Source organism: Podarcis vaucheri (assembly GCF_965113315.1).
Source record: "Podarcis vaucheri genome assembly, chromosome: Z".
Lineage (NCBI taxonomy): Eukaryota > Metazoa > Chordata > Lepidosauria > Squamata > Lacertidae > Podarcis > Podarcis vaucheri.
Window position 1 is genome coordinate 34,062,697 of NC_138758.1, and position 21,170 is coordinate 34,083,866.

A 21,170-nucleotide genomic window follows, 5' to 3' on the forward strand; every position below is an offset into this window, starting at 1 on the left:
CCAGAAGCGGCTTAGTCATGCTGGCCACATGACTCGGAAGCTGTACGCCGGCTCCCTCGGCCAATAAAGCGAGATGATCATCACAACTCCAGAGTCGGCCACGACTGGACCTAACGGTCAGGGGTCCCTTTACCTTTACCTTTTTATTTGTATCTGTAAGCTGCCTTGCATTCCAACAGGAAAAAAGGTGGGGTATAAATAAATAATCATCATTAGTATTAATACACTGATGTGAGGACAAACCACATTGTGACATCTGACCCCATTCACAATTTCCAAGTTCTCCCCCGCCCCAATATTCTTTTGTTGGTCCTCCTTTGCTTCTTGTTATCCTCAAAAATTCAGGACATGGAAGGGCGCAGAGAGGATAAATTGCCCAGCTATTATGGCAAAGCCATTGATGAACTTGCTCTGTGACATTCAAAGGAAATCCCTCCTCAAATCATGAAAAAGGTTTGCCACTGGGGGATTTTAATAAATCCATTTAATTAAGAGATATGTTTTAAAATTAAATTATGATGAATGGCATTAAATCCCTTCTCCATCAAACAGAGCTGTGAGGCAGTGGGTGTCAACGGCTTGACTTTCAACTTTATGTCCCCCCCCAAATTGTCTTGGAAGGACGAGATTCAGATCACTAATTACCAAATACAAAAGGAATGGTTTCATTTATTGCCTTGAAATCCTCCTTTTCTGGCTTGCCTGAACCTACTATGGGGATATGCTTTGAAATGTTTGATATTGTTACAGGCAGTGGTGTTTCCCCCCCCCAGGTGGTACTCAATGTTATGCAGTACCGACACCTTTTCCCTCCTTCTTCAAATCTTGCAGTAAGGTAAGTGGAGGATGGGGAGAGCAAGCAAGCATCTGTGGCCAAAATTGGGGTTGCCAAAAGCAGCAGCAGCAGGAGGAGTTCACAGCACTGACACCTCAGGAGGGACTAACACATCTTAGAGGCATAGAATTGGACTTAGAATCATCCTAAGCAACAGTGGAATGTATGCTGCCGCTACCTGGGCCAGGTGCATGGGGCGTGTCCCCAAGGGGGGTAGGATGCTGAGGGAGTACACCTGACCTGGGAGTGGAGCTGCGACTGGTCACGAGAAAGCTGCCTCGACAGCATCTTTGCACATTGGCACCCAGCCAAGGAGAGGGATGGCGAATTTGCTGCCAACTCGCCTCTCTCCACCCCTGGATCAGGCACACCAGAGCCAGGTTCTGATGAGGGAGCCTGTTGTGGTGGCACCTGGTCATGCCCATTAAAAAAAATGCACCCGGAGCCATGGCCCCCTCAGCCCCCCATGCTACGCCACTGATCCTAGGCTCCACCCCCATGTCTCTCTATAACAGCCTGCTCCAGCCAGCCAGCATGGCTGTTGCCCTTCAGCCCCTGCATGGCGATATGCCCACTTGTTCCAGCTTGTCAATATCCTTGTTAAATTGTGGCACCCAGAACAGGACACAATACTCCAGGTGTGGTCTGACCAAGGCAGAAATGAGTGGGACCAGGGCTTTTTTCAGCCGGGACTAGCCGGAACTCAGTTCTATTATCCTTCAGGTGGGTGTTGTTGCCATTATAAAGAACAAGGGCAGCGTTCATGGTGAGTTCTGGCACCTCTTTTTCTAGAAAAATAGCACTGAGCGAGACTATAACTTCCCTTGATCAGGACGCTAGACTTCTGTTGATGCAGCCTAGAATAGCATTTGTCTTTTGTGCTGCTGCATCACACTGCTGACTCATGTGAAGCTAGAGCCTTTCATATGTACTACTGGCAAGCTTTTTTTTTATCATGACAACACAGAAACAAAATCTCAAGCAAACGTGATCAAAGGAAACAGATTTGAAAGTGATAAGAGCAGCAGAGCTTTAAGTAAGAAGCGAGGAAGGTGTTTTGCTCTAGGCTCTCACCTGGTCAATTGAAAATAAGCAATCAACATGCTCAATGTCAGGGACTGGACTGAGGAAGAATGGTGGGGACTGCCCCCCACTTCCTGAACCTTCCTGAGAAGAGGAGGACAGTATAGATTTAGAACAGTGGTTTGCAGAAGGTCATGGTTCAGAGGCTGAGGAGGGGAGAAGCTGGGAGATATTGGGAGAGCAGCAGGAAGAAGAAGCACCAGGGGAGAGACAGATGACGGATTCAGTGTCTTTGGAAAGCATTCCTGACTGCCCCCCCCAGGACCCTGCATGCATTGAGAGCAGTAGAACAGAAAGCTCAGAGGCGGAAAGCACAGATCAGCTGGTGCAGGTATGACGTAGAATAGGAGAGATGGAGGTGGTGGGACTTTACTCGGAGCAACACCAATATCTGAGAGTCGGCATCATCCGTCTCTCTCTGTGAATAGTGAATAAAATACCATCGTAAGAACTTCTTGTTTTCCCATTTCTAGCTGCCAGCCGTGAGGGAAGGGGATCAGATTCTCTGGAGCCCCCAAGTTATTCCACCGCCCCAGGAGGTGCTACTGCCCACTTTGAGAACCACTGCTCTAGCACAGGAACCCATGTGCTAGTGGACAGTGAACAATGGACACAGCCCTGTGATTCAGTGATCTGGTCTGGAATGCCCTTTGAACCACACCCTGCACTACCCACATCAGAAGCACCACTAGTAAATTTTCTAGTTAGTTCAAAAGGTCCTGATTTATTAAGCCAACTATATTGCTGTACATATTCAAGACCCTGAATGACGCTGGAGGGAGGTAGTGGGAGAAGCCAGCACACGATGGAGAAGAAAGGGAGCCTTGTCACACAGAGATAAAGCAATTATTGTTTCATTAAAGATGGATGGCAACGTGCTGCTGCCCTCCTGAGTAATGGCTGCCGTGACACCTTCATACCAAATGAGGAATAAGCTTCCTCGTGGCCCTTCCGATTGGACTCTGGAGTGTGTTCCCGGTCGACTGGTGGGGAAAACCACAGGGATGCTTCCACCCCTGAAAGGTCAGCCTAAAATATTCAAGAGCTGAAGGTCACGCGTTTGTGGAGAAAGGCCATTGTCAGCCCAGAATACATTACAAAGTCATTATCCCATCCTGCCTCCTCAGAGCGAGCGCAGCACACTGGCTGGTGGCCAACTAGGCAGAGCAGGCTGTCAAAAAACATCAATCCAGCAACAAAAGGTGTTACCATTAGTATATAAAGTCCTTAACAACTTGGGACCAGTTTACCTATGAGATCACCTCTCCCCATATATGCCCACCCACCTGCTTCAGTTGGTGGAACGGGCACCGTTACAGGTGCCACATAATACTCATTCCACATTTGTAAGAACTCCATCTTTTAGCATAGCAGCACCTACACTCTGGAACCCCCTTGACATTAGGCATGTGCCTTCTCTGTATTCTTTTCGGCCCCTGCTAAAAACATTTTGTTTAGACAAGCCTATGTTTAGAAGTTGTTGTGAGTTTTCAATCTGTTTTAGCCTATTGCTATTTTAACGTTTTGTATGTCTTAAATTATTGTTGTTACCTTTTCTTAGTGACAGGAAACCCTCGACGTGTGTGGTTCCTTGGGGTTATGTTTTATCCCCTAGATGCTCTTTAACATCTACATGAAACCACTGAGTGCGGTTTTCCAGAGGTTTGGAGAACGTTGTCAGCAATATGCTGATGACACACAACTCTACCTTTCCTTTACACCTGCAGGTGAGGCAGTGGATGTGCTGGACAGTCGTCTTGACTTGGTAATGGACTGGATGAGAGCCAACAAACTGGAGCTCAATCCAGGTAAGACGGAGACACTCTTAGTGGGCAGTTCCCTAGACCGAATTGGGGGGGGGGAGGCTGCCTGCTCTTGATGGGGTTACAGAGTATCTTCCATCTGTTCTGGCTGTTGGCCCAGCCCTATCTGGACAGGAATAGCTTAACTTCTGTTGTCTATGCTCTGTTAACCTCTAGGTTAGTTTACTACAACTTATTATGTGTGGGGCTGCCTCTGAAGAAGGTTCAGGAAATTCAGGTAATGCAAAATTCAGTGGCCTGGTTGCTCACTGGGGCAAGACAGTTTGAGCATACAGTATTACACTGATCCTGGCCTGACTGCAGTGGCTGCCAATTAGTTTCAGGGTACTGTTTGAAGTGCTGGTTTTGACCTATAAAGCCTCAAACTTCTCAGGACTGCAATACCTTAAGGACTGCTACTCTCCATAGGAATCTACCTGGACCCTGAGATCATCCTTTCAGGCCCTTCTTTGTGTGCCTCTTCCACAGGATGGCAACAAGAGAACGGGTCTTTTCTGGGGTGGCTCCCCATTTGTGGAATGCTCTCTCCAGGGAGGTTCAGCTGGTGCCTTCATACACCTTTAGGCACCAGGCAAAAACAATCTTCTTCAACTAGGCCTTTGGTTGATTAATATCTGATGCCCTTTTAAATGTGTTGTGAAAAGGGGAAATAGTTGGTTGGCTTTTGTTCTTATCTTAGCTATGTATTTTGTGTTTTTTGTATTGTAATCTTATGTTGGAAAGTGTCCTGACTTTGAAGGGTGGTATACAAATTTTGATGATGATGATGATGATGATAATAATAATAATAATACCATGCAATCTGACTAGTGGAAGGTGACGCAGGAGCAGTGAACATCTCCTGGCTGTTCCCAAACCTGCCCATGTAATAACAAGCTTCATTTGATACTGTGGGATCTTCAAGTAAATTTGCAGATGATTGCATTGCATGTCTCTCCTTCCATCCCCTTAGGGATACAGGTGGTGCTGTGGTCTAAACCACCAAGCCTCTTGGGCTTGCTGATTGCAAGGTCGGCAGTTCAAATCTGCATTGTGGGGTGAGTTCTCATAGTTGAATTTGACTGGACTTCACTGTTCAGGGGTCCTTTACCTTTACCTGTCCTCTGATAAAAACCCCTAAACATTATTTAAGCATTGAGCTTCCTTTGCTATATTCTCTCCCTCTCTGCAACTCAGAAAGTTGTTGTTTGCTCAACTTTAAAGGGTTTGTGAGGGCAAAGGAGCTTCCTGGGTGTGCGGGTGGTGCAGCAGGCAGCTTGCTGAAGTGTGTGGTAATGTGGATTATGTGTTGCTTTTCCACCCCCACCCCCAGACTCAGACCATCCCGGTCTTTTTTTCTGGAGTGCATTTGGCTTACAAGCTGGGAGGATGTTCTTGTCTGCAAGACAACATCATGCATGACAAGAAACAGACAAAAGCACCAATCTCTAAAAATTGCTGCCTTAAATTGTACAGTAGGGTAGAAGGACAACTGCACATCTGTCTGGAGTAAATAGTAAGAGGTGATTAAACAAAAAACCTTGATGGTTTAAGGGGCAGCTAATATCACAGATGACAGAATTGGGATTCAAGATGACCTTAACAGATTGGAGATCTGCGCCAAAACTAACTAAATGAATTTTAAAAGGGAAGGCCCAGCCCAGGTGCAGCTTCCCAGGGGATGCCTGGTTGCGGCCCCTCAAAAAAAAAAGTCCCCAGGGCCATGCCCCTCAACCGCCACACTACGCCACTGGGAGGTTGAACTAGATGACCCTTGGTGTCCCTTTCAATTCTACAATTCTATGACTCTATGAGAGTTAAGGTTCTCTCTCCTGTTTACTCAAGCTCCAGAAATCTGGGAAATTAGGGGCTTAGGCTGCTGCTTTCACAGATGCGCCCTGGATTACTATGCGGGGCTCAGCCATTCTCTTAGGAGTTGAATAATAATATAAAAGATTCTGTGTTTCAACTATTAGGTAGTCGATGTAGTCATGTTCCATTATACAGCTTCCCAGCGCCCTGAAACTCATTAAATCTAGTTTTAATAATGGCCTGACATTAAATCAACATACAGGCGCTGTCTTATTAAAGTGAAATTAAATCATTCACCTGAGACATTTAATTGTGAGCAATTTCTTTTTCCCAAGGTGCCAAACAATTTAGGGACTTTATTAGGATCACCGTCTGTCTTCTCCTCCATTTCCTGACCTGTCTCTCTGTCTTCTCCCATCTCTTCAAATTAACTTAGCTGCTTGCACTGAACAGAGGTGTTGGGCTCTAACGTACAGTACCCCTGTGGGGAAAGGTTGCAGCGTTTAAGGCTTTGTAATTTAGAGAAAAAGCGATGGAGAGGCAACATGATGGAAGTTTATGAAATGACGCATGGCATGGAGAAAGGGGAGAGATAAAGGTCCCGTCCCTCCCATAACACTGGAACTCAGGGCCACCCACTGAAGCTGAATGATAAAGCATTCAGGATACACAAAGGAAATCCCTTCTTCACACAGCGTATAAACTGTGGAGCCTGCTGCCAAAAGAAGGAGCCTTAGCCATCAATTTGGATGGCTTTAAAAGAGGGTCAGGGACGCGGGTGGCGCTGTGGGTTAAACCACAGAGCCTAGGGCTTGCCAATCAGAAGGTCAGCGGTTCGAATCGATGGGGTGAGCTCCTGTTGATCGGTCCCTGCTCCTGTCAACCTAGCAGTTCGAAAGCCCATCGAAGTGCAAGTTGCTTATTAGGAGACTCCCTCTACCCCCCTCCCATTGCTACAATTCACAGTGTGGTTTAACAGTCCTTCTGCCCAGGGAACTGTGGGAAATGTAGTTCTGCAAGGGGAAATAGGGGTTTCCTAACAAATCAAAGGGATGTGGATGGCGCTATGGTCTAAACCACTGAGCCTAGGGCTTGCCAATTGGAAGGTCGGTGGTTCAAATCCCTGCAATGGGGTGAGCTCCCGTTGCTTGGTCCCAGCTTCTGCCAACCTAGCAGCTTGAAAGCACGTCAAGAGCAAGTATTGATTCGTTTTTCTGCATTGTTTACCTTGTGGTGTACACTGCAAAATCCAGGAAGGTCCATAGATACAGAGCAACCTGTTTTGCATGCAGAATATCCTAGGTTAAATCTTCAAAGGTATCTCCAGGTATGCTGGGAAAAGACTCCTGCCTGACACCTGCTTATAGACAGTGTAGACATTCCTGAACTGGATGGACCATTGGTGTGACACAATATAAGACAGCTTCTTATGTTCCTATTTAATCCAGCCCTTTATTCAGAATGATGAGGACTAGAGTCTTAGGGGATGGACTTAGTGGTAGAGCAAATGCTTTGGATGCAGAAGGTCCCAGTTTGGAACCAAAAAAAGCGACATCTGCAGGTTGGTCTGGGAAAAGACTCCCTGGCTGAAACCCTGGCAAGCTGCTGCTGCTGGTATACAATACTGAGCTAGATAGATCAGTAGTCTATCTAGAGCATTCGCCTTGCAAGCAGAAGGTCCCAGGTTCAATCCCTGACAGCATTCCCAGGTAGGGCTTGGGAAAGAATCTCTGCCTGCAACTCTGAAGAGCAGGTGCCAGTCAATGCCAACAACACTGAGCCAATGGACCAACGATCTGACTAAGTGTAAGAAAGCTTTCCTTGAAATACACAGGCAAGGCTCTCCTCTCAGACTCATGTGTGAGAACTAAGTGTTCTCTCAGCTATTTCTCTCATGGGCTGGCCACATGGCTTTTATCTCCTTTCCAACATAAAAGCAAACTATGCCTCCATGCCAAGAAGCATCTCCTGTGATCAGGGCCATTATCTCCAGCTCCCCGCCCACCAAACCCACAGCATGATACTCCCTACCACCAGAGCCAATTAATCCTCCTCTGGGTGCCAGCCATCCAGCGATAAACAGGAGCTGTACATCTCCATTAAAGGATAATACAAGGCCATTAAACTTGTTTTTAGCTCTTGCTGTTCAATTATCATCAGCATTTAGGTACCTTGGCCTTGAGTCTGCAAATACAACCCCCCCCTCAAAAACACACACACACAAGAGCAAAAATGACTCCCAAGTGTAGCTAAGGGATTTCAAAATGATACACGAAAATACGGCTCACTTTTGAGCTAGTGGGGGTTCCTTGCCTGGTGCCTCCCACAAGTCCTTTGCATCCAGCCAGTCCCTGACAGGTTCCACAGGTCAGACAGGTCAAAATTACAATATGTCAATCAGAGCATTTTGTGAATTACAGATCTTGCACCTTCCAGGCAGAATTTTCATTTGGTATTGACATTCTGAACAGTTTTTGCAAGTTTCCTTCACATGTCAGCTTGAGCGATCAACAGGGTTGCTTCGTCCTGTTCATTGGACAGTCTGGGCAAACATCATTATTTGTGTTATCAGTCACCTCCATTAGGTTCCATTGTATTGAAGAAACCCTGCCTGAACACTTCCCCAGAGGAGCGGCAGCCTACATGTGACCTCACACTCCAGGGATTATGGCAGCAGCGGTTTCCCAGAACACAATAGTATGCATGTGATTTTGGAAGTTCATTTGACAGAATTAGTCATTTACAAACGATTTTATACAGTATTCCATTCACAAGTACACAATTTCTGTAGCAAAACCAGTTTAATTAACTGTTTCTGGTTGAAATGGAAAGCCTCCATACCCTGCTGTGCTGCTTGCTACATTTTCACAGCAAGTGGTCCCATTCATAAAGACCAGCAGTATTACCTGCTATTACAGCAGCCTGGACATTAGGTGTGCTATGGCACAACATCTCTGACAGCAGAGGTTTGGACATCTTGTCCCATTAAAATTTAAAGTCCTGTCAGGTGCGAGCCTTTACTAAGGATTCCGTTAAGGTTTTTGGGGTGGTGTGTGTGATGTTGTGCTTTGAGGAGACATGTAGGTGCATTTATGGCTTTGTATCTGTGAAGAGGTAATGGTGTTTCGCACTTATGATCACACTTATATATCACTACCCTCCTCCACAATAATGAGAACATAAGAAGAGCCTGCCTGGGTCAGGCCAAAGTGACCTGAAACACAATAGAGAAAGCAGGACTCAAGCACAATAATAATTTTAAAAATCTTCTTCCCTCAAAATTCCGACAGATGGCTTGCTTTACCTCAAAAAGGAGACTGGAAAGGGTTAAGAAAAGGGCACCCGGAAAGATCAAGGTGTCATGGCCCCATGAGAAAAAGGTGCATTTGGGACTTTTTAAGTTAGAGAAAATGCAACTAAGAAGTGACATGATAGAAGTTTATAAGGTTAGGCAGGGCATGGATAACGTGGAAAGAGAAAGGTTTACCTCCCTCTCTTAGAACACTAGAGTTTGTAGACGCTCAGTGAAGCTGAATGCTGGAAGATTCAGGACAGATAAAGTGTTAGGAGAGCTTGCAGCTTGGGTGAATTAGATTGAAATAACTACCGTATTTTTCGCTCTATAACACGCACCCGACCATAACACGCACGTAGTTTTTAGAGGAGGAAAATCTGTAGGCATGCCACCTGTAGGCATTTCCTCCATAACACGCACAGACATTTCCCCTTACTTTCTAGGAGGAAAAAAGTGAGTGTTATGGTGCAAAATACGGTACTTACAGTTCCTGGAGTTCAAAGGGCTTATTCATGCAGGAACTATTTACAGAATGAATGGAAAAGAGATAGAGAAACAGCAAACATCTTTTATCAGCAAATTGGGCAAGGAAAAACAAAATGGTTCAGCCATTTTAGGATTGGAGTTAAGTTAAGTTAAACACAAGGGCTACAAGGAAGTGCTGGATAGATAGCTACACAAACAATGACCTCATATGGTTTAAAGTAATACATTAACTAGAAGTTCAGAAGAAGGAAATGTGCTTGCTTTTCTTCAACAGAAAGTCCTTCTTCATGCAGCACGTAGTTAAACTATGGAACTGCCTTCAACAGGAAGCAGTGGTGACTACCAAGTTAGATGGAGGAGAGGTCTCTGGGTGGTTACTAGCCATGATGGAGGCTATGCCCTGCTTCCACATCGCTAGCAATGTTTCTGAATATCAGTTACTGCAAACCACAGGAGGGGTTATTGCAGTCAAATTCTGTTGCAAGTCCAGGTTTCCCTTTGGGGCATACTACTGGCCACAGTGAAAACAGGATGCTGGACTAGATGGACCATTGGCTTGGGCTCTTCTTGGGTTTTGACTTTATCCATGAATCCACAGATTACAGGAAGCCAAGCAGAAGAAAGTATAGCAGCATCTTTTAGCTCTTACCAGCTCAGTCTTCTTGGGTGTTGAATGATTCAGTGACTAATATAGCTCAAAGCTTTTGAGGTTTGCAACGTTTGAAGCAAGCACATTACATTGGCATAAATATAATAAAAGGGATTCACAATTTATGGCTTACAAAATTGTTGCAGGGAATCTGCTAACCATTCTGATCTCCCCACCTCTGCATTGTATGTAAAAAGCCCAAATTTCAGCCCTTGGCAGCATCTGCAAGTAGGCCTGGTAAATGTTCTCATACTAGTGAAAAAAGCATACAGAAATGCATTATATTAATTAAAGCTGCAGAGGAAAATGTGGATTTCCATGAGGGAAATTTTATTTCTGAAAATGTTCCTTTCAATTATCTGCCATCTGAACTGGAGCAAAAAATGATGTAACGGACAAGCAAACTTGCCTCTACATTCATAAATGGGTTATATTTCTCTTCCTTATTTAGCCTTGTTATAAATACATCTGTAATTAATTGCAGGGAGGAATTATTCCCAGGGCTTCATTACAGTAGGCGTGGGAGGAGTACATTTGTTCTCACATACATCAGGAAATCTTATTATTTATTAATCTTATTAAGGCAATTGCCTTATACTAATCATCTCCTAGGTGATTCACAATAAATTTTTCTATTACAAGTAGAACTTCTCCAATCTTGCCTCCTTCATCAGGATTTCTTTGATGACTGAGAAGTGTGAAAGGTCCTCTGCACTTAGGCAGCAATAGCAAGCTGCATAAATATAAGATGGGAGACACCTGGCTTACCAGTAGTACACCTGAAAGGATCTGGGAGTCTTAGTGGACCATAAACTTAACGTGAGCCAACAGTGTGATGCAGCAGCAAAAAACACCAATGCTATTCCAGGCTGCATTAGGAAAAGTATACAATAGTGTCCTGTTTAAGGGAAGTAATAGCCTCACTCTATTCTGCCTTTGTCAGAATACACCTACAGTCCCATGTCCAGTTCTGGGCACCACAATTTAGGAAAGATATTAACAAGTTGGAACATGTGCAGAGGTGGAGGCAACTGCTTGCACTCTGGACCCTTGATCTTCTTGGCAGATAAAAACTAGAAGGGAGGGGACAACTGACTGGGCCAGGGAGCCAGGGGTGGTCCTTGCCTGCTTGAAGGAAACACTCCTCAAGAAACCCTCCCTGGATTTGGAAAATCTAAGTAACTACCAGGGAGTTGCCAATCTCCGCTTCTTGGGCAAGGTTGTTGAGTGGGTGGTCAAACCAAATATAGGCACTCTTGGATGAAACTGATTTTCTAGATCCATTTCAATCAGAGTTTATGCCCAGTTTTGGTACAGGAGCTGCTTTGGTAGCCCTGCATTGCCACCTCTGTTGGGAGAGAGACAAATGAAATATGTCCCTGTTAATTCACCTTGACCTCTCATCAGTTTTAGATACTATCAACCATGGGATCCTTCTGGAGCAGCTTTCTGAGTTAAGGGTGGATGGCACCACTTTATGTTGGTTCTGGTCCATAGCTGTCAACTTTTCCCTTTTCTTGCAAGGAATACTATTCGGAATAAGGGAATTTCCCTTTAAAAAAGGGAAACGTTGACAGCTATGTTCTGATCCTACTTGGATGGTTGTTTCCAGTGGGGAGTGTTCTTCAGCCACGGGAAGCCTTCAATGTGGGGTTCCTTAGGGTTAAATTTTTATCACTCATGCTCTTTAACATCTACATGAAGCCACAGAGTGGGGTCATCCAGAGTTCTGGATTTGTAGAATCACAGTTAGAAGGGATCAGAGTGATTATCTTCTCCAGCCCCCTGCAATGCAGGAATCTTTTGCCCAATGTGGGGCTCAAACCCCATAACCCTGAGATTAAGAGTTTCGTGCTCTACTGACTGAGCTATTCAGGCAGTTCTGGAGTACATTGTCATGAATATGCTGATGACACACAGCCCTACCTAACATCTGCAGGTGTAGCAGTGGATGTGCTGGACTGTTCTTTTGCCTTGATAATGGCTCGTTTCTGAGCCAGGATGGACAAAGATCAAGAAGACAGGTGGTTGGTTTCACTCGTCCAAGCTGCCTGTCCACATCCTTGAAGGTAACAGATTGGAACTGATCCCATATAACTAGTTATGTTAGGACTCCAGCACTCTCCCACCCTGGCCCTGCTCCCATGGTGGAGTCTACCTCCTTCTGAATCTGAGCAACTTTATCTGCAAAAAAACATCGCAAAAGCATTGCAGGAGATCTTGGGGTCCCTACCAGGCCCTGATGACAAAGATGGTTCTGATAGATTGTGAACCACCTGAAAGAGTCTCCTGCTGCTATTTTCTACAGATGCAATAGAGGTGGTGAAGAAGGTCCTCTTTGCTGCCTCCGCCACTTGGTAGGCTCAACATTGAGCTCTAACCCATGTCTGGTCTGATTCAGAATGAGTTTTCCACCACCGGGGCTCTGGCCATCTCAATGATTGTTTCATCACCCTCAGTTCCACGGAAAACCACGGGGCTGTCCGGGCTCCATGCAGTTGGAGAGGGCGCTTTGGAGCCAGACAGTCAAGAGACCTGGTTAACTCCACATTTCAACGGGTCACCAGGGAAACAGCTGAAAGGCCATCAACATTGGATAAAACATCCCCTACCACTCTCTGGAAACCATTTGGATCCAGTAAGTGAATCTTTCTGCTCCTCTTTTACATCAGAGCATCTCAGCCAATCCTATCGAACCTCTGTCATCACTACACAATCCCTTTTTGCCAACCTGAGGCATAATGCGTACTGTTCCTGGATCATCAGCATTCAGAAGTTTCCCATGAATACCTCAAGATCTCAGATCCCTCACTCCATGATTTATGAGGCCTGAAGACAAACCCTGGATAAGGGCTTTTAAGTTTTCATTTTTACATGCAGGTGCCTTTGCTAACAAACTGTTTTGACACAGGCAGTTAGTGTACCTTGGAGGAGGCGCTGAAAACTACCAGAGACATTTCACTGAATGCAGATGTTAAAAACATCCTGGAGTATATTCTCTCCCTGCCCCCCACTGCACATTCAATATAATTTTCTCCTAAAGTAGAAATGAAATTTCCACAATTTCTGTGTTATTGTTTTGCATGACTTGCATAGCTATTTTAGTTGACCATCAAGGGCTGACATGCCTCCCTGTTTAATGAGGAAGGGCTGTTGCTCAGTGGCAGAACACCTTGCTAGAGCCCCCTCCCCCAAAAAAACCCCATTTGAGCCTTCAGTTTGATTTAGGAAGTGGTAGTATTAAATTCAAGCCTTTCTTTAGAACAATAGGGATTAGAATATTACTTTATTTTTTTAATGTAAGAGCCTTGGCTCAGGGGTGAAGTACCTGCTCTGGATGCAGAAGGTCCCAGGTACAAACCCCAGCACCCTCTCTAGGTAGGGCTGAGAAATTAAACCCTGCCTGAAAACCAGGCAAGCCTCTGCTGCCAGTCAGTGTGGACAAAACTGAGCTAGATGGACCAAGGGTCTGGCTTTGTCTAAGGCAGCTTCCGATGAAAACACTTTAAAAATGGCAACGGAGCCCAGTGTTTCTTCATTAGCAGTGCTGTGCTGCTGCTCACTGCTTTAGGCTGATTCTCTTCTGCTGAAGGCCGAGGGGGAGGAATCTGCATGGAAGAGCTTTAGAAAATCTCACCTTGTCAAACAGGTGACAACTGAAACCCTTGAAAGCATGTTGCAACCAGAGCCACAGCCAAGGACGGGAAGACCTCAGTGAATTGCAGGGATTAAATGCAATACCAGTGATTAATCAACAGAATTAGCATGCACACTGCACTCAACAGCATCCCAGTCCTCTGATAATTGCAATTATTGCATAATAATAATTGCTTTTAATAAACACGGGTGTATAACACTTGGTATATATTATCTCAATAATCTGCCTAGCACCAAGGCCACATTGACAGTGCATATTCAAAGCAGTATCATACCACTTTAAACAGCCCCACGGGGAATTTTCAGAGATGTAGTTTGTTTAGGGGGCTGAGAGTTGAGAGGAGACCCCCATTCCTCCCCCCCCCACCCCAGAGTGACAGTTTCCAGAGCTGTTTAGAACTCAATCCCTCTTCCCCAGGGAACTCTGGGAATTGTAGCTCTGGGAGGGAAATGATATGTCCCAAAACCTGCCGGTGAAGGGCAGGTAATAAATTTAACAGTAGTAGTAGTAGTAGTAGTAAGGTAAAGGGACCCCTGACCGTTAGGTCCAGTCACGGGCGACTGGGGTTGCGGCACACATCTTGCTTTATTGGCCGAGGGAGTCGGTGTACAGCTTCCGGGTCATGTGGCCAGCGAACCACATGCGAACCAGAGCAGCTCATGGAAACACCGTTTACTTTCCTGCTGGAGCAGTACCTATTTATCTACTTGCACTTTTGACGTGCTTTCAAACTGCTAGGTTGGCAGGAGCAGGGACCAAGCAACGGGAATAGTAGTAGTATCCCCCAAGTGTTAAGAAATAGACTTGTCATTCTTCTTGGATTTGACACTATGTTGTAAATGTATGCATGTGGGCATAGTGCAAACCTTGAGTTCACCCCCTTCCATCAACCCTCAGGATCCACCCAGCCACCCCCCACAGACTACAAAAGGCTGAGCTAGATAGAAGTTGGCTGTCCCAGTCTACTGCCCTTGTATTATGGTGCAGCTACAGTACCTAGCATCTTCCAAGCACAGCCTCATTGAGGTTCAGAAACATATCCAGCTATCGCACGTCTGCCAATATCCAGCAGGTATAGGTGTACAAAAATAAAATGTAGTAAAGTTTCCCTTCCTAGTCTGTCATTCCTCGCCAGAGGTCACCAACATTGCCTAGGCAGGAGGAGCTCATAATACCACTAATAATATGGATTTGTTTGTGCAGGCTTTGATTTTCTTTCTTTCTTGCAATGTGATGTGGAAATGGGGCAAACAAAATTTCAGGTTGGGGAAAAAACAAGAAAATGAAATTCGGAGGTTCTCTCCTCTGCATTTGTAGGAGAAGCAAACAAAACAAAACAAAACAAAAAACTGAACTCTGGTTTGCAGTGTTCCAGAAGCCAAAGATGAAGGAAGTCGGGGAGGGGGAATGCAGAATACTTTGAAGTCACCAACATGCTGAGTTGCAGCTTTGTGGCTCATTGCTAGTCATTGTGAGTGCCTTTTGCAAAGGAGGGCTGGGGAGGTTTGTGTGTGTGCCTTTGTAGGTCATCTTTGAGTCTAAATCACAGGTGCAGAGAGTAATCAGTCGCATATTGCAGCCTGGCAGTTTGCTACAGGGGAAGGAGTCATTAATTTATCACCCTTCTCAAGGAGCTGAGAAGCAGAGGAGAAAGAAGGGAGAGGGAAGGATATTGAAAGTGGGATGCAATTTGGATGCAAAAAGGACAGCACTTGTATATTTTTAGCATCACTCATGATCCAGAAGCGAAGGGTGTGTGTGTGTGTGTGAGAGAGAGAGAGAGAGAGAGAGAGAGAAGGGGGGGGGAGAAAGAAGAAATCAGACAATCTAAGGCTTTTCTTATCTCAGAGATGGTGCCAAGATAACTAAGTTCTACGCAGAGTAGATCCATTAAGAACATAAAAAGAGCTTGTTGGGTCAGATCAAAAGCCCATCTAGTCCAGCATCCTGTTCTCACAGTTGCCAACCAGATGCCCATTATAGGAAACTGTTGCAAACAGGACCTGAGCACAACAGCAATTCTTCAGTTGTTGTTCCTTATCTTCTAGTATTTGATGGTAGACTGTTCCTAGGCATGGGGGTTCTGTTAGTAGACCTTGCAGCTTCGGTGAATTGGATTGGAGTAGTCACTTACAACTATCTGGAGTTCAAAGGCTTTATTCATGCTGGAACTATTTACAAAATGAGTGGAGATGAAAATAAAGACATCTCATTGGGAGGGAAGAACAAGCTGGTTCAGCTTTTTAAAGTGGTAGTTAACTTAGACAGAGAGGCTACAAGCAAATGCTGACTAGTTTGCAAACAGTGCTCTCATGTGGCTTAAAGTAACAACATGCATTAACAACAAACTCAAGGGAAATAAATGTATTTCCTTTTCTTCAACGAGTTCTGCTATCACAGTAGACCTCTATAAGAAGAGCCTTGCTGGATCAGGCCAATAGCCCAGCATCCTGTTCTTATAAGAACATTCTGCCTCCTACAGTTTCCAGCAACTGGTATTCAGAAGCATGCCAACCTCTGACCTTGGAGGCAGGGCATAGCTATCATGGTTAGTAGCCACTTACAGCCAAATTAATTAATGTCCTTAAATTAGCTGCATCCGTCAATTTTGATGGATCTCAAAGGCTGCAGAGCAAATTAACAAATATACATGCCTGTTCACAGATTCTTTTCTTTCTTTTCTTTTTCTTATCTTTTTATTAAAAAAACCCCAGTATTGGCTTTTCGCTGGAGATTAGTCCTGACATTTGAATAAAAGCTGAAACAGGAGAGCAAACAGCTTAACAAAACTGCATTACATCAGTTAACCAAAAGTGAATCTTTGGCAGGCTCAGCTGTGCATCTTGGAGGGGAGGGGATGGGCTGATGCAGAGGGTGTCACTGGTTTCAAATGGGAACCCCAGGAGGCTGGAAACCAACTCCTTATGCCTTGCATCAGGGAGTCAAACTATGCTGTCATCACACTCCAGAATCCTCATTTCCCTTGTTGCAGCATTTGCAGAGAAAGCGGAGAGAGAAGAGTTTTTCTCCTTCTGTCCTAACACTAAAATCCATGGAATCCAATAAAGCTGAATGTTGGAAGATTCAGGACAGATAAAAGAAAATCCTTCTGCACAAAGTACAGAGTTAAACAATGGAACTCCTTCCCAGAAGAAGCAGCGGTGGCCAACAACCTAGGCGGCTTTAAAAGAGTATTAGACACATTCATGGAGGAGGAGGAGGAGGAGGCTGTTAGCCACAATGACTATGCTCGCCTCCAAAGTCAGAGGCAACAATGCTTCTCAATATCTGTTTGTTGGAAACCGCAGGGGGGAGAACGTTGTTCTTGACTTTGGGTACTGCTTGACGGATTCCTATAATAGGTATCTGGCCAGCCACTGCGAGAAAGGAGTCTAGACTAGATGGATCCCCTTTGGCCTCATCCGAAAGGTTCTTCTTATGCCATGGAAGATAAGGCTATTCTTGGAGGATAAGGCTATCCATGGCTACTAGTGATGGCTATATTATGCCTCCACAGTTGGAGGAAGTGCTTCTAAACAGCAGTTGCTGGAAACTACAGAAGGGGAGGGGACACGGGTGGCGCTGTGGGTTAAACCACAGAGCCTAGGACTTGTTGATCAGAAGGTCAATGGTTCGAATGCCCGCAACGGGATGAGCTCCCATTGCTTGGTCCCTGCTCCCGCCAACCTAGCAGTTCGAAAGCATGTCAAAGTGCAAGTAGATAAATAGGTACCACTCTGTTGGGAAGGGAAACAGTGTTTCTGTGTGCTGCTCTGGTTCGCCAGAAGTGGCTCTGTCATGCTGGCCACATGACCCAGAAGCAGTATGCTGGCTCCCTTGGCCAATAAAGCGAGAAGAGTGCGCAACCCCAGAGTCGGTCACGACTGGACCTAATGGTCAGGGGTCCCTTTACCTTTACAGAAGGGGAGAGCACTGTTGTGCTCAGGTCCTGCTTGTGGGTTTTCTCTAAGGGCAGCTGACTGTCCACAATAAGGATTGGATGATGGACTAGGTGGGCCACTGGCCTAATCCAGTATGTTCTTAGAATGACTCAGGTGGGATCCAGCCTACTGATGACTTGTGAGCTTCCCAGAGGAAACCGATGATGAAGTTTTGAGCTAAATGGACCTCTATGACCTAATCAAGTGGGGTTCTTCTTTCAAGGTCTTGTTGTTGCAGTGCAGTTGCTCTGAAGGTTGGGAAAACACTCAAGCTCAGAAATGGAAATGCCATGTGCATCTGAGGCCACTGGCCATCAGTTGTTAGGGCCGATAGCTCTTCATCAAGGGGCTAAAGGGACTTCAAGTTTTTGATTGGGTTGCTTTTGAAAGGAGCTTTCAGCTGAACGTTCAGAGGTGAATGGGGCCATAACGTAAGTGATGAATGGAACAATGCAGGAGTCTGATGGTAAACCCATTATACTGGCACTTAAAAGTCATCACGCCTAGGGAATGACAGAAGGTGTTTTGGAGCTGAGCTGTGTTTCAGGAGACATATTTCAGCATGAAATTTCTCTTCCCAATGCTGAGGGTCATTTCGTGAACACAGCTGAGCTAAGCATTTTTTTTTACGGACCTCATACATCTGGAAAATATAATTCTGTTAACACCCCACCACCTGCAATTTATGAGTAGTGGCAAGAGAGAGGAGGACCAAGGGGGAGAGGAATTGCAGGTGAAACCTTTAAGAGGGACTGAATTGAAATTGGCTGAGACCAGCTAGAATTGGTGATTCTAAATTAAAGATTCTGCCTTGGATTTTTTAAAATCTGCAGAGAGAACACATATTCCTTCTTGACAATCTCTCCAGTTCAGTCTCTCCATCTCCTTCCTTCTCCTTCTCCTTCTCCTTCTCCTCTTCCTCTTCTTGAGGTTTTAAGCAGAGTTTGGATGGCCAACTGTCAGGAATTATTTAGCTGTGGTTCTTGCAATAATTGTGCTTTGGGTCTTTTATGATTCTATGATTCTACAATTCTCAGGATACTTTGACTACTTAAAGTGGTACTGTATCATAGTGGTTTCAATGGAGGGTGTTAATGTGGCCTAAGACTGATGGTACATTCTCACAGATTCATAGAATTGTAAGTTTGGAATTCTAGATTTGGCTCTCCTGTCTTCTCTTCTCCAGGCTAAGCATGCCCAGCTCCCTCAACTGTACCTGCACATTTTCCAGCTTGTCCATATCCTCCTTAAATTGTGATGCTCAGAACAGGACACGCTCCAGGTGAGGTCTAACCAAGGCAGAATAGAGCAATACTCTTACTTCCCTTCATCTGGACACTTGTCTTCTGCTGATGTGCTCTAGAATTGTTTTAGGGTTTCCCCCCTCATTAACCCGCTCCCCCAAGCTTGAATTTATTATTGCAGCTGGATAGCAGGCACTTTTCATAAGAATGTAGGATACAAGAAGAACGCCTGGATCAGGCCAAGGGTTGATCCAGTCCAGCCTTGATTGTAGACATTCCCATTCTTGACTCTCTATTCCCCCTTAACATTGCATTTCCAGTGCCCGAGAAAGACCAATAAAGGATTTAACAGGAGGTAGCAAACTAGAGCCACTACAAATGCGTGAGCAAATGTTCTCTGGTCTACCAGCCCTGAGCCAGCAGAGCAGGTTTGAGATTCTGTATACCCAGAAGAAGATATATCCCAATTTATGGTGACATAAACTATTACCGTGCAAACAGCAGGCATCTGTCTTCCACCGCCTCACAGGTGGGTGTTCCTATCTCTGTGAAATTAAAAACAAAGATGTAAGGAAAGAGACCACCTTATGGGAACTTGTCCTTTGCAATAACAAGGTCTACTAGGAGGCAGCGGTGGAGCAAGCCGATTGGGTGCCGGGGTGGCGTGTGTGCCCTGCGCCCAGGGGCAGGGTGATCTGGGGCAGGACACTCTTTGGGGCCTCCAAGGAGTGTGCCTGCCTCCTCCCACTCAGCCACCCTACAGCTGAGAGGGAGGCAGCAGGTGGACTGTTTGGGCAGTGCAGAGCCTGCAGGCGCCCAAGCCACCGTGTCACTCCCAAGAGAGACGTGTGGCTTGGGCACACTGCAGGCCCTGCAGGGAGTGCTGTCCAGCATTTTGTCACCCCCCTCAGTGGTGACATCTGGGGTGGACCGCCCCCGCCCCCACCCCCTTCCTCTGCCCCTGCTTGGAGGTGCGTGAGTAGATTCCCAGGAGGGGATTTGACGTAATATAATGATCTATTGATGGCTGGGCGGGGTGGGGACAATGCAGGAAGAACATATGAAGAGTCTCTCTGAATCAGGCCAAAACCCATATAGCCACCAGACCCTCAGAAGAGCCCTGCTGGATCAGGCCAGTGGTCCACCTAGTCCAGCCTCCTGTTCTCACAGTGGACAACCAGATGCCCCAAGCAGGAAGCCTGCAAGCAGGTCCTGAGCACAAGAGCATTCTCACCTCCCACAGTTGTCAGCGAGTGGTATTAAGAAGGATCACTGCCTTTTGACTGTGGAAGTAGAACATTGTCATGGCGGCTAGTAGCTGTGGATAGCCTTTTCCTCCATGAATTCATGCAGTCCTCTTTTATGACCAAGTTGGTGGGTCCCCACCTCCTGTGGCAGCGAGTTCCATAGTTTAATCCATTCCCAGGAGCAGTGAAATTATTCTGAGTGCCCCAAGAATGTGGTAGAAAAGCAGAAACCTACCCCACAAAAAATTATCCCTGCCACCCTTCAATCATTTTAAAAAATTCAGTTTGATAAAACAACTAAAACAGGTCAGTAGCAAAAGTAGAAAAGAAAAAGAAAGCATACAGTAGTGAAAAACAGATGATGGAGGTGATCAAGTCACCAGTTTGACTCCCCACACCCCTCCTATGCATCTGCTTAGTGCAATTAATCTTACTGTTAATTAGTGGAGAATTGGAGGAATAGTCAACAAAGCACTTGTAGAACCCAAGAGCCCTGCACCACACCTCTCTTCTGTAGCGATGCTGCATATGTCTGTGGTGGAATCTACACACATATAAAAAAATGTTCTGAAAATGCTTTTTTACAAAAAGTGCTTTAAAATACATTGAATTTTCCATAAGGCTCATTATCGCCATCTAGTGTCACATTGTATATTGCACTTAAAACACACCTAAAACATTTTCTTTTATTTAAGAGTAGATCGAGATCAAGGAGCCCAATTCAGAACCTCCAGATATGCCTGGTTCTCCTCCTCCTCCTCCTCTTCCACCTGTAAGCAGTTCGACACCCACACCTTTAATGGGATTTATTCTCCAAAGCATGAAGGACCCAGGGTTAAAAATAACATAATGGCCCACAAATTATTACATCAGAGGAACTGGGGAACAAGTCATCATCATCATATATATAAACCAAACTAAAATCTTTCAGAATAAGTTGCTTATACCTAGTCAGTTCACAGGCCCATTTAGCTCAGTGTTGCTTGCACTGACTGGCAGCAGCTCTTCAATATTTCAGGCAGGGGACATTCCCCGCCCTATGTGGTGATGTCAGGGATTAAACCTGGGACTCTGTACATGCAAAGTTCACTCTTTTTGGCCCTTTCTCTAAAATCAGA